Source organism: Amblyomma americanum, chromosome 10 (genome assembly GCF_052857255.1).
Source record: "Amblyomma americanum isolate KBUSLIRL-KWMA chromosome 10, ASM5285725v1, whole genome shotgun sequence".
Taxonomy (NCBI): Eukaryota; Metazoa; Arthropoda; class Arachnida; order Ixodida; family Ixodidae; genus Amblyomma; species Amblyomma americanum.
In genome coordinates this window covers 75,933,353-75,948,376 of record NC_135506.1, presented here as the reverse complement: position 1 = coordinate 75,948,376, position 15,024 = coordinate 75,933,353, and the positions used below count along the sequence as shown (strand labels likewise).

At 44.2% G+C, this 15,024-nt stretch overlaps 1 long non-coding RNA gene across 1 annotated transcript; it reads right to left on the bottom strand.

Moving 5' to 3' along the window:
* Nucleotides 1-3,458: 3,458 nt before the first annotated feature.
* On the bottom strand, nt 3,459-11,640 carry LOC144107531 (uncharacterized). Its single transcript, XR_013309296.1, has 3 exons — nt 11,475-11,640; nt 11,272-11,369; nt 3,459-3,787 (listed from the first exon to the last, which is right to left on the bottom strand). It is a non-coding gene; the product is annotated as an uncharacterized LOC144107531 (long non-coding RNA).
* Nucleotides 11,641-15,024: the final 3,384 nt, after the last annotated feature.

Here is a 15,024-nt window from a genome sequence, read left to right as displayed (position 1 = left end):
CGTGACCAGTCACGTGGTGCGGTTTCCAGAAGATGCGCAGACCGGCGAGGCGTGCGAGGCATGAGCGGCGGCGGCGCGCCAGCTGTGCGCCGTGTGATGTCACTGCCCCCCGCGCATGCGCAGCACGGCTCTCCAGGAACCACGCGAAACTGCTCAGCCTCGGCACAGAGAAAGGTACAAAGCGTTAGCGACTCACTCTGATGCAGAACAGGAGAAGGCACGACGACGCCACTCTTGACCATGGTCCCAGCTGCCTTGGAAGCTTCAGCTGGGCTTTTTTGCAGCTCCATTTCAGAAGCCCTGGCCATCATGTCATTTGCCTGATCAGACATCAACTGCTGCGTGAAATCCCCAGCATCTCTTCTTTCCTGGTTTTGCTTGAGCTGTTGAGTTGAACCCTTGATGTCGGGAGCAGCTACACCCGGCCTATTCAGCAGCTGTTGTGCAGAGCCAGCGGTGTTGAAAACTCCCAGATCCTGAGAACAGACCGAAAGGCAGCAGTGTCTACACATCCAGTCCATATCTAAATCTGCCATCCCATACTGCCTTGGTCGGATTTGATTCTTCTTTTGGATTTGCTTATCACAAAAGTAAAGCTGTACTAATGGCACCCTTTGGATATCCTTCTGCTAGGTGAGAAGAACAGTTGTCCTCATTTTTCACGACCTTCCGAGTCTTCCGGGCTGCCGCATCTGCTCCTGCTGTGCAACCCAAAAGCAAGCCATGTAGACAAAAGACATATGACCGGAGGTGTACATACAAAGTGCAATATTGCATGCAATGATTGTGATGCTACATTTGTAAGCGGACATCAATGATTTCCAAAACAAAGAGATGGAACAGTTCACCGCAAGTCCCCCCTGCAATGACACCCAGCTTGTGGGTGGGAGGAAGCTGGAAAGGGAGTGAAAATTAACATTCCTCCACTTTTGAACAGAGACAAGTCAGTCTGCTTGATGACAAGAGTGCATACTGTCATTTTTGGGGAGCCACCTCCTGTTCTGCCTTCTTCAAAAAGTTTGTCAGCAATTCGTTCAGCAACCACTTACAGGCTCGGCCAAAACAATCCTGCAATGCAGACTATCCACATTACAAACATACCCACCCGTTTACCTTGTTACCAAGGATAACCACGAACACGTTTGCAATAGGAAGCACAGTAGCATATGGCCCTGCAGAAATAATTTAGCCAAAGTAAAGTCTATATGTTGCAGCTCCTAAGAAAGCATTTCTTAAAGACTCATCTACATGAAGCACCGAGTTTGTACACTCAAACCTGCCATCAATAATTTAGTCCCAAGAGTGAGCGCAATTTTTGGAGACAAAAGGTATTGAGTTTTGCAATTGTTAACATTGCTTTCTACTTCAGTTGGAATCTGTGGAGCAGTGCACTAACACCTTCCGTGCTTATCCTCCTGGAAATTCCCTTTAGCATCATTCAAAAATTCGTTCATTCACAATAATGTGCCTCATTCCTTGGCGCAGAGGAAAAAATCTTTTTAAGGAGGAAGCTCACAAACGAAAGAGCCCAATTTTTTCGTGTGCTACACAGCTAGAACCATGGTGCCAAATGTTCATGACCATGTTATAATGGAGACCATACAAACACACTGAAAGTACCTTGACTTGTTAGTGAAGGCTTTTTGAGTTGGGTACCCTGTCAAGCAGGCACTTGTAAGGCCTTAGAAATTAAGGTCCTTTGCCCCAAAGGCGCGTCACGCGCATCTACACGGCAAAGCGTTGAGACCTTTGCGATAAAGGTCCGTAGCAATAAAGGCGGCCGTCAGCGGCCTTAAAGTTGGTTAAAGGAGCAACCCAGACGGCAGCGCCAGCTAGCGAGCTCAAAGAATAAAAAATTGACGCAATTTTTAGTTTTAAAAACGTAAAAAATACCTAATTTATCTTATTTAATGGTTAATATTGCATTACAGTGCAGTTAACCGTAGAGGAGGCTATGACTAAAGACATCCACACTGCTAAGAAAAGACTTGAACGCTTTTGAGCAGCCGCATCGACACACATGTGCTTGCGCATCTTGCTTTGCAGTTTTTTCTTTGTTTGCTCTTTGTTGTGTGCGTGTTTTGAGTTTGCTTGTGTGCACAAAGACACAAGCAACAAAGCACGCTTCTCGAACACGACGAGGAGCCGAACGGAAAAGTGCGCCTACCGTGGTCGGACCGAGAACGATGAAAAAAAAACGAAACTGTTTCAAAATATTCGTTTCTCACCGTCAGAACGCTCGTTTATTATCGTGATAGCTACTTTTTCCAACTTAAATGAAAGCACTCTTAGCTGAAGTGCTACCGTCTGCTTTAATTTCATAATGTTTCTAGCGCCGCTTCACACACAGCGGTGACTTTTGGCATTCACGGAGGCCGCGTTCTAGCTCCTTTGGATTTGCCCTGTAGCAGCGTCGCTGCTCCTTTTCGGTTTTCCTTCTTTAGTGCAATAAGACAACTTTACGGCAAAGGCCGAAAAGAAGTCCCATGTGACTGGGGTATAAGTCTACTTAGGTAATATGGTACTTGCGAAGTATGTACAAAAGTTCCGGAATGAATTGTAAACCACGAGATTTAACATCGCAAAGCAGCAGCACATTGTCTATGAGGGACGCAGTAGTGAAGGGCTCTGGATTAATTTAGACCACCTCAGGTTCTCCAACTTGCGCAGACATCGCAATACACAAAGGCACCTTTTGCGTTTCGCCTCAATCGAAGCATAGCCACCAATGCGGGAAATGGACCCAGAAAGATCGTGAGTGCCTACATGGACCAATGTTTATAAAAGGATGATAGAAGAGGCAGTGCCACAAACACTTTAAAACCACTGTTACATGGAAACGTTTGCGTACAAGGTACTTTGCAAATGAGGATGAAACAGACCTCTTTCTGCAAATGAGAGGTCTATAGATCGTAATTCAAAACTTTAAACTTGTAGTTCACTGGCAACGAAACTAAGAAGACTTCATTGATATTTAGTCTGTAAATAGTTTCCAGCCAACGAGGTTAAGCTTATACTGAAACAGACAGGAAGTATCTGTGAGCCCATGAAAGTGCTTTTAGTTGGCAGTTTTTAGTCACACATGAGCTTTCTTGGGATTAAAATTACGTTAGCTCTTTTGTTTGCTAGCTGCTTAAAAAAATACATTAAGGGAAAACATCTTGAATAGTGGATTCTTGGGATCTACTGTAGATCTCTGAAGATCTCTGAATCAAAATCTGAATTCCATCTGCTCAGGTTTGTCAAGGCACACATCTATGACCCTCGTTAACTGACTCAGATATTCTTAAGTGAGGATGGGATGCCACAAAGAAGTCAACTATCTTCCAAGAGCTTCGTACCTACTCTTCAACTCCTCACTAGTGAAGAAGGTGCTATGTTCAGCCACATGCAAACTCAATACTAATGGCTACCCCAGTAGACATACTAAATGCAATGGCTTCCCAGACACCCTCGCTACCACTTTTGAGGGGGCCACATACATACACAATGCAGGATTGGCCCCGCACAAGACCACTAACAACCAACACCTTACACTGCCTCCCCTTTCTTAGAAGAATGGCCAGAGCATCAAATTTGGTGCTGGAAATGAAGTTGCTCTCTCTCCATCTGCTATCATCTTTGGTGACACGTGCCAAAAACCCTGGCATGCCACTCACACACAGAACATCACACATACGAGCCCTTGCATCCGCTAGAGACTCCTTCTTCAATGATGACAGAGCATCAACAGTCAGATGTTGCGGCCAAGAGACCGAGATTTCAGTCTTCCATTTTGATAAACCACCTGCAAGACAGTACAGTAGTGTCTTAACCTGTACCGCATCACCTGAAAATTTCTGAAGAATACTGACAGTTCATGCATATTTGTACACATGTAAGTAGTCATCCAGAAAGCAGTCAGTGTCCACAACCACACAACCAACTAGCTAAAAATTTCAAACAACCATCAAACACGATCTATTTAAATGTGGGTGCAGTAACCTCACTGGGTGCAGCAACATAACATGAGCCTCACCTAGGTGAAGCTCGGGTTATGTGTGTGCACTTTTCTGGAGCTGGCAATTTCCATTTTGCGCAACAGATGTCCTGAAGAGGATGCACATTACCCTTTTCACAAACTACTGAGCCAATGGTTTTGCTGCTCTGTCAAGGTTTAGAAAGTTCTCTGTGCAATGACAAAGCCATGTCAGGCAAGCAGTATGAACAGTGCAACAAGAATTTACCAACCCTTAAACCTCTCCTAGCAATTTCAGTTGCTAAAAAAATCAGAGACGACAAACAGCAAGATGTCGATCTTCAGCCACTTGCAATAGCCTTTCCAGTTCTGCCATAAACCCTTTCAGGCACCACTTGCCAATCCTCTTTCAGAAAACGTTTTTTTGTGTCTAAAGACTCAATGCCAGTCTTAAGAATGCCAACTAGGTTAGCAATGCAAAACGCAAAATAGCTACTCCTTTGGAGGCATGTATTAAATTCCGTCCAGAGTTACACTAGATAGAAATCGTAACGTTGAGACACCCGGATCTGTCAAACGAGTAATTGGCGGACCACAGGATTACATTCTTTATTAAATTGACACATGATGCTAGAAAAGCAGGAAAAATATATTACAGCCGAAAAAAATATCTGCGGGAAAATGGCAAAGGACATGTCACCAGGATCACTGTTTTGAGAAATATTATTTACTGTGTTCACTTGCAAAAAAAAAAGGAGCCACGCAGCGAGGGAGGCTTCAGAGGGCACGGCACCTGGCCTAGCGACAACATGTTTAAGCGGACGTTACTGCTGTTGCAGGTTTTACCATGGATTTTCGTGAACGCTACATCGGTCTGCAGTCCGGACGAGGCATCGCTTTTCTTTACGCCTTATCAAGAGTTTGGGATTGATGGCATCCGGCTCGTGGATCGTCTTTCGTCGACGACAGTGACGTCATCAGTGGACCGGTTACAAAAGGAGCCACGCAGCAAGGGAGGCTTCAGAGGGCACGGCACGTGGCCTAGCGACAACATGTCTAAGCGGACGTTACTGCTGTTGCAGGTTCGTTATTTGCCTAATGCACTTACCGTGATTGCAGAATTGAACAAGCGAGTACAAAGCCTAGAATCCCTTGTTCGTCATCAGGCGGATAAGTTGGTAGAATATGAAAACAGAAGCCGATCCAATAACCTCTTGGTTGTTGGTATCGATGAGGACAAGGGTGAATCAGACAGCGACCTGAAACAAGCTGTTATTGAGAATGTATTCAAAGGAACCTTGGAAGTACAAGTGAACTCGATCGACAAAATTCATCGTATTGGTAAGAAAAAAGACGGTAGTAATCGGCTGGTAATCATGCATTTTTATGATTCACGGGAAAAACAGTCTGTGATGCAAAACTGTGGCAAGCTGAAAGGCAGCTCAATACTGGTAATCATGCATTTTTATGATTCACGGGAAAAACAGTCTGTGATGCAAAACTGTGGCAAGCTGAAAGGCAGCTCAATACTGGTAATCATGCATTTTTATGATTCACGGGAAAAACAGTCTGTGATGCAAAACTGTGGCAAGCTGAAAGGCAGCTCAATACTGGTAATCATGCATTTTTATGATTCACGGGAAAAACAGTCTGTGATGCAAAACTGTGGCAAGCTGAAAGGCAGCTCAATACTGGTAATCATGCATTTTTATGATTCACGGGAAAAACAGTCTGTGATGCAAAACTGTGGCAAGCTGAAAGGCAGCTCAATACTGGTAATCATGCATTTTTATGATTCACGGGAAAAACAGTCTGTGATGCAAAACTGTGGCAAGCTGAAAGGCAGCTCAATAAGCATAAGTCAAGACTACACTAAGGAAACTGCAGAAGTACAAAAAAAACTATGCCAAAGCAGTGAAAAGGAACGAGCAAACGGCAACAAGGTAAAACTGGTACATGACAAGCTTAAGATCAACAATCATATCTACGTCTGGGATCGTGATAGAAATGAAGGGTGTCTGTTCAGTACGGAGCAAGATAAGGTTCTTCGATTCAAAAAGAGGGGAAATACTGTTAGCCAGGCATTGATTCAGTTGAAAACTTCAGAGAAGGCTTCTGACACGGATAGCGATTCTTCTCGGTCATAGCTCAGAATTCTACTTGTAAACGCCCGCAGTATCGCAAATAAAGTAAGTGCTTTAGAGTATCTTCTAATTTCTCAAAACCCTGATGTATTGATGTTGACTGAGACATGGTTCCATAGTGCAATTAGTGACAGTAGTATTTTTCCTCCTGACTACAAGGTGTTTAGATGCGACAGGGATTCTAGAGGTGGTGGCGTGGCTATAGTTGTGAAAAGCACTATAAACGCAGTCGCTCTTGATTGCAGTCTCCCTGAAACGCTTTGGTGCAAGATCAGCTGTGCAGACATGTGGTATATATTAGGGACTGTGTATAGACCACCAGCCACCCCGCCAGAATTTTTGGATAGCTTGAATGAATTCCTTAGCTCCCATGTAAATGAAAACACAAGACTAATAATGGCTGGTGACTTTAATTTGCCGCATATTGATTGGGAAAGTCTATCAGCGGGTAATGTAGAAATAAGAAGCGCCAATAAAATGATGCAGATTATGTTTTCACATAACCTTAAGCAAATAGTTAAAGACTTCACAAGAGTTACACCAAAGTCCCAGTCATTGTTGGACTTGGTTTTCATATCCGCTAGAATACCTGACTATACTGTATCAGTTGAAAATGGTTTATCGGATCATAAGATGGTTTGCTTGAATGTACCGCTGCACACAAGAATCTGTAAGCAAGCATATGTCGTGATGCATGTTAAGGATTATGGCCGTGCGAATGACACGTACATCCTAGACGTTTTGGAAGAACAGTTTAATGAATTTGAAATAGCATCCAACCGCGAAAGTGTAGAACTATGGAACCGTCTTAAAGGGATAATCAAATACTGCATAGATCATTTTGTACCCACACGTATAAAGAAATCAAAGCAAAGAAATCCATGGATAACTAGGCACATCATACACCTTAAGCGTAAGATAAAAAGACTAAGGAAGAAAAAAAGCAGGGCAATAGAACTTTCAATAACCAAACAAATGTTAAAATGTGCTTTGCTGGAGTCGAAGAAAACGTTCTTCAATAAAACGCTTACAAACTTCCTCAAATGCTCGCCACAAAAGTTTTGGCGATACTTCACAGATAGAAAGAATGCAATAGAACAGATAGTGGATGGCGACGTAGTCGTGAAAGAAAAAAAAGATATTGCAAACGTACTTAATCATTTCTTCCAATCAGTTTTTACCAAGGATAGATGTGATGCAGACGATGATCCTTTAGACTGCGCAATACAATACCCAATGCAAGACCTAGGCATTAAAAGGGAGGGCGTGTTCCAGCATTTGCTTACGTTGGACGCAAAAAAATCGTGTGGCCCAGATGAAATACCGTCGGCATTTCTTCAACGGTACGCTGAATGGATGTCGTATTATTTGCAGCTTTTATTTGAAAAATCTTTGCGAGATCATTCAGTACCTCAGGACTGGCACGCTGCCACCGTCATTCCGATATTTAAAGGTGGCAATAGGCTATGTGCAAACAATTATAGACCAGTCTCGCTGACTTCTGTGTGCTGTAAATAAAGTCCTAGAGCATGCAATAGCAAAACATATTCTGTATTTTTTAGACAAAAACGATTTATTATGCCCACTTCAGCACGGTTTCCGATCTGGCCTTTCGACCGTGACACAGTTAATCGAAACCGTACATGACCTTTGTAAAGCTATAGATGAATGCCAACAGATAGATATTGTGTGTATAGACTTTGCGAAGGCATTTGATAAAGTTGTACATCATAAATTACTTTCCAAATTGAGAAGCCTAGGAATTAGTGAAACTATAGTATTGTGGATTCAGGCAATTTAATGAATCGTTACCAAAAGGTTAGAATCGATAACAGTGAGTCGGGGAAGTGTGCAGTTGTGTCAGGAGTGCCGCAGGGGTCTGTTTTAGGCCCGCTATTGTTTTTATTGTATATTAATGATATTCCTTCTAACGTTGTTCCGCCCGTAAAAATTAAACTGTTTGCCGATGACTGCTTAATTTACTCGCGTTTAGCCTGCGCTGAAGATCAGACTGAACTAAATAGATGCCTACAATCATTAAATTCATGGTGCCAAAGTTGCGGCATGGTAATTAACTTCAAAAAATCCACATACACTCACGTAAGTAAAAAACAGAACCTTATCAGATTTGAATATAATATAGGAGAAAATGCCTTGGTCGAGGTACAGAGTTTCCGATACTTAGGGGGTGACAGTGACGCAAAATCTAGACTGGAGTTTTCACATTGATAATATCTATTCAAGAGCTTACCAAAAGCTCTGCTTTCTTAAGAGAAAACTACCAGACGCGACTAAAGAAATTAAATTGGTCACCTATAAAACGTTTATACGACCAGTTCTGGAATATGCAAATGCTGTGTGGAGCCCACACCAAAAATGCTTAAACAAGAAGGCGGAAAGAATTCAGCACATTTCAGCACGTTTTATATGCTCCAAGTATCGCCGTACTGACTCGGTTACAGAGATGATGCAGGAGTGTGAACTGGAAACGCTGGAAATTAGAAGGATAAAACATCGACTCAAACTTTTTTTCCAGATAATGCAAGGAGCATTAAAAATAAATAAAGAACATTATGTGAAAGCCTCTAAAACGTGGTTCCCAAAAAAACCACAGCAGGGTACTACAACCTATTAACGCACGTACGGATGTATACTGGTATTCCTTTTTTCCTAATGCTATCGAATTATGGAACAAACTGCCAAGTGATGTTGTGGAGAGTGCAAACGTGCAACAATTTGAGCTAGGTGCCGATATGTTTTTGAGAAATGGAGTACAAAGTTTAAATTCTGATTCGTGATTGCTTATTGAAGTGCTTATGAAATGTATTTGTTTTTGTCCCCTCCCTGTAATGACCCTCATGAAGGGTTAACAGTATGACCAAATAAATAAACAAATCATGAAAAATCATCCCAGTTGCAAATATCAAGAAAGTTCGATTCCCCTGAAGCAAAGAAATTGCAGCAACCTGTGGCACCCTCCCTGAAAAACCTGTGCATTCACAATGCGCACAACTATGCAAAGGCACCTAAAGGGTAAAATACACCCTCTGTAACAAGCAGCGTCTGCCTCTCTCATTACATTCACATTCGTGCAAAATCAACCTGTGCACTTTCAATCAGGGACTGCACAACAATAACAATGAATACATACATTACTAAGAAAACAAACAAAAACAAATTAGGCCACAATGCACAAGATGCATGCATCTTGCAGTATGACTTCCTCGTTCCAGCTAAATATTTTCCCTTGTGATGTCAACATAGTCTGCTAAAGTCACTTTCAAACACCGATTTTGATGTATTTTAGGTTTTAGTTGCAATCTGGTAGCATCACTGTTTGAAGACGCTACAGTGTGTTCTCACTGAGGAATGAATGGAAGTGTCTGTGGTGCAGCTTCACACAACCGTACAGCCAAACTCTTCAACTTTGGTGGCACTTTGAACCATTTGTAGGCATTGCACAGTCGCACCCATTGCGGAAAATGCATCTTAACATGTCTACTGGATCATGGGTCACAGGCAGGTCATGTCATTTAACCATGCTATGCGGCAGATTTTATTGTGAAGCCTAAGGAGGAGGATCTCAGTATAAAATCTCTCTAACATGAGGCTTCATGGGACCTAGTACTAGTGGCCATACAGCAGAAAAAAATGACGTGAACCTCTGGTGACCAATGATGCAGTGAACGCATTAAGTGCAGAAATGTCCTTAAGAAAAGTGAACTATATGTTTGCCTTCACAATATGAGGTCCCATTAGACCAAATGTCCTGATGGGGAATTTAGGAGCGATGCCAGAACCATAACTGTTCTATGGAGACCTGGAACAGTGCTCCAAGAAACACCCTGGGGGGGGAGTGCATCTTTTATGCATTACAGTTCCTTTGTGCATTTGTGTGTGATTTGTTTTCCACACATTACAGTTCTTTTTTGCCATAAGGAAGACTGTGTTGAGTTTTGAACTTCATGTATATGCATGTTGTTTGCTAGGAGCGTGTGTTTTGTCTCTATGAATTTCCTGTACGTATGTATCTACATTACTTGTTCATGTGTCGATGTTGAAGTTTCATGAATGATTTTATCTTCTACAAGCAAAAGAGTACATGTTGCATTGTAAGTTATGGTTCCAGTTAAGTGAGCTGTCTTGTGTCTTGCCTTTGTGTGTGTGTATTTTGTAACTGGACTGTGTCACGTAAATTAAGGTTATAAATACCAGTGTCTTCGTCAAATAAAGACTTGCAGACAAAGCAAATTTACACTACCAATGTAACCATAAATACGTCAAAAGCTGGGCACAATCAAGACGTCCAAAATGCATGTTATTACATGGTGCATGTCATAAACAAGTAACAACAAATCAATGCTGCGCTGCAGTTGAATTAATCACTACAGATCACCACATCCAAGAAAATTCAAAGCACGAAGTGAAAATAATAAAAGGAGTGTTGTTGCATCAATTACGAAGTAAGACCGAAGGATACTTAGAACGCGTTTACAGGGTGTGCACAGTGCGTGTAATCGGCCATGAGTTATTCAAAGGAAATCAATGACGCAACACTGCCGCGGCTTGCTTGAGCTAGTCTTTATCTTTATACATCATAAACAACACAGGAATGCCAGAATGATGCCGAAGTTACACCGCAATTAAAGCTAAACACTTTCAATAAATCACAATCGCTAAAGAATTCAATATTGTTGCGGGAAAAAATATATTTACAGCTATATGTACACAAGCGAAGTAACAGCTACGAGCGGCACTCAGAACACAGCCAGAACTTCGATGTCGTCTTCGTCCATTCGTTCACTCGCTCAATGTCGTTGTTGTCGTCTACCCGCTTCAATATAGAGGAAAATTAACGAAATCTGCGCTCTTGATCGTATCAGTCAAGAAAGCCCGGTGGCATCAGTTTTTCAAGCGACTGAAACAGAGAAAATTCACTTCAGATACTGTAGAAAAAGTTTATGCATTTTGTGTGGCAAGTTCTCTCTGCATTTATGGCCGCGGTTGGTTTTTCGAGCAGCAGTTTCTGAACCGTGGGCACTCGGTGTGTGATAGAGGGAACGCAGGCGGCCCGTGTTTTGTAGCGTGGAAATGGCTCAGGAAAAACTGAACACGACTCGCGCGGTATTTGCGAAAATTTAGCGAACAGAATTCGCCAGCGCGACTCACCTTGGCAAACCGGCGCGTCGTGACGCTGTGACCTTCGCCGCTTCTTTTCATTGACACAGAATCGAATTCTTGGAGCAGGCTGGCAGGGTTCGTGGTCCCTGAAACAATGACAACACCCACACACAATATAAGCGCTATTGGCGCCGATGTGACGCCGCTGCTAGCTTCAAAGGTTAGAACGTCGCTAATGAACCGAACCGCACCGCTTTCGACGACAGCGACAGAAATCTTCGGACTCTTGCCTGGGCGACACATGTGGTCCGAATACATGGTTCGAGCGGTATTCTGCATTAGCCGGCATCCGCAAGAACGTGAGGCAGTAGAGTACAGCCGAACGCGGACACGTTCATCCCAAACTGTACAACACGCGACCTGATATACAGCGATACAGCTACCACGCGCGCCATGTGCGAAACCGCGTGACCACGTTGTGTTTTTTTTTTTTTTGCCGGGGTTATCACGTGACCATAACAAAGTAGCGGCAGCCGACTGACGGAGCCATAGAGCTACTACTAAGTTCTGTCAGTTTCGTGGTTTCGTTCTGCGCACGGTGGTTTCCTGCACAGCAAGTTGCGCCGAAGTACCGCCGCGTCAGCACTCACAGAATGTTAAGCGTATCAGTGCGAGGCATCGACAGCGTCTCACTGATTTCACTTCCAATCAAATGGGCACCTAGCCCACCTCGGCGCTGACAGCAAGGGTACAGTGAACTAGAACATGTACAGTGTTGTGCGTTTTTATCGTGAACACTTTAAAAAATTTCCCCGCCTCAACCGCTGGCTCACGCCGTGAAACTGCACACAGAGCATGCGTATTATGGTAACTTTTGTATCGTATTAAGTTTCACAACGGTGCTTACTTAGTTGAGCTGTGCATGATGCGAAAACGTAATCGTCTACGTAGAGATCGGCAACCAAAACCCGCAGACGACGCTTTTTCGCTGAATGGCGGCAGTGGCGCCATCTGTTTTGACAGTGGAAACCGTCACGACAAGGCCGCCGAGGCGAGCATTGCAAACAATATTCTTTAAAAGGTAAAGCCTCGTTAAATCATTTGTTGTGATGTTTTTCCGCTTAATTAGTCGAAAATGTTGTAAGCGCTTCAGTAGAAGCAGATTGATTGATTGATTGTAAAACATTTTATTCGCCGGGAAGAGCTTGGCAAGAAGTCGCGTTAAGTGGTCGAGAGTACATAGCCCTCGACGACTTTGTCAGCCCACTCCACCGCCAAAACTTGCGTTCTGGGGTCAGAGCTAGCCAGCACGGTCTCCCACCGCTCGAGAGAAGGAGCTGTAACTAGATCACCCGGAGGTGGCTCTATTTTGCAGTCCCACAGGATGTGATCGTAGGTAGCACGTTGGCCACAGTGTTTGCAGTTTGGGTTGTAAAGATCTGGATAAATGTGCGCGAGGAGTGATGGGGTGCGTATCGATCTCGTCTGTAGACGACGCCACGTAACCTCTTGTTCTTTAGTAAGTCTTTTGTCTGGAGGGGGGAAAATTCTCCTCTCTAGTTTAAAATGATTGGTGAGATCATGATATGTGATCATTGAGTCCTTCGTGAAATTCAGGGAGCCAGACTCATCCACTGCCCGGTCGACGAAACCTCGGGCTTTATTGTGGGCTGCCTCGTTCCCCGGATTTCCCGAATGGGCCGGGACCCATATCAATTCGGAATAATTTGGTGAGAATTTGGTTGCGTTAAGGATTCTAAGGGAGATGGCGCCACTGCCATCTTTCAGCGAAAAAGCGTCGTCTGCGGGTTTTGGTTGCCGATCTCTACGTAGACGATTATCTTTTCGCATCATGCACGGCTCAACTAAGTAAGTACCGTTGTCAAACTTCCTACGATACAAAAGTTACCATAATACGCAAGCTCTGTGTGCAGTTTCATCGCAAATGAGCCAGCGGTTGAGGCGGGGAAACTTTTGAAAGTCTTCACGATAAAAACGCACAATCCTGTACAGTGGCTCGAGCGGAGGCCCGGCTCACCGTTCGCCGCGTGCCTCCTTCCGGAGAAAGTAGCGGCGGCGCTGTCGTCGCTGGCACTTGAAGCGAGCGCGCTCGTCCCTGCTACTGCGCACAACGCCTGTTTTCTGCGCATCGCTTCGCATTGCTTCCGTCGCGGCACCTCGCCTCTTTCGCACCTTATTCTGCGTCAGTGTCTTGATGATGCCGCCCAAGCGGCGGTTAAACCACTGTTACGCGCCAGGCTTCACAACTGGGTACGCAAGAACAGCCCAAGAGCGGAAGCTATCTCTTTTCCAGGCTCCCGAAGATGAAACCCAAAAGCTTGTTTGGCAGCGAAATCTGCGCAGGCTTGACATGCCGCTTGGCCCCGATTGTGCAGTTCTTTTCAAGGCTCCGGAAGATGAAACCCAAAAGCTTGTTTGGCAGCGAAATCTGCGCAGGCTTGACATGCCGCTTGGCCCCGATTGTGCAGTTTGCGAACTCCACTTGGAACCGCACCTTATTTTGAGGGATTATGTCAACGTTATAGATCGAAAGGAAGTCAGATACCCGAGGGGGACTGCAAAGCTCGCCCCTAATGCAGTTCCAACCCTTCTTGCGAACTTGCCCGCCCGTTTGAGCAAGACAACTCCGACTCCAAGGCTTCAAAGAAAAGACGGCAGCAAGAGGAGCCATGCGATACCAGATGTAAAGTTCGGACCGCGATCAAGAGAGAGATCATGGTGCGGACGTTGCAGTGGGCAACGAAGAATGCGAAGGTGTTGCCTCAACGGACAAAGTTGTTAATGTCGGCGACCTGCGTGGACTCACACCTCCTTCGAAATCTTGGGCGCTGCATGAGTACCCTGGATATACCGGAGTGTGCTACGTGTGCTGTGCACTAAATGCTGCGACGAATGAAATTACTGTCGCAAGAGCAGTATTTTTCGAAACAGGCCGAAAGCACCGTGACGTGCAAGGTGCATCTTTTGGGCAAGCTAGTAGAAGAGAGTAATATTGTGTCATTTCAACAAGCTGAAGATGTCCTAAGGAGGGCAGCTAGTATTCCGATTTGTTGTGGAGCAGCAGAAGTGCCGTCGGTATCGTTGGAATTGACGAAAGGTCTCTTCGCACAAACAGAAACTAATGGAGGCATCTACTTCAGCGTGAACTGCGTTGGGAAAGCACCAAAAGAAGGTGAGCACAAGGTGAACACAACTGTTCTGCTAAAGTTTAATTTGAGGGAGAAAAATTGTTTTTAGCGCAACACAGCGCTTGTCTCGACCTGTATACAGAAGGCACTGGGTTCTCTATTGCTCTAAAAATTTTCCACCCTCAAACATATGAACGAATTAGCTTGCCGTCAAATTAGCACCGCTCAACTTAGTTTGTGACATGACTTTAACAGGTTCAGTGAAATTTTAAGTCAATTCGTCATTTATAGTGCATGCGTCAAGGTATCTAATATTAAAAAATAATTCCGCGTCGCGTCTAGCTGGAATAGCTTGAAAAAAAATCTGTCTCGCTGGCAGCAGTCACTATCTATTTTATTCCATTTCAGGAGAGAGAGAGTGTGTGTGCGTGTGCGTGCGTGCGTGCGTGCGTGCACGTTGATTGTGAGAAGGATCCGAAAGTGTTCGATTAGGCTCTTGTAATACATAGCATTTATGTCTGTGAATTGTTTTGATTCCTACCTAAAAATTACATTGTCTTTTTCCAGGGCAACCTTGCTTACGTTGCAAATATCTACGTAAATCTCTGCAAACAAGAAAATGCCGCCGGCAGAAAAAGGTTCCCAAGCCTAG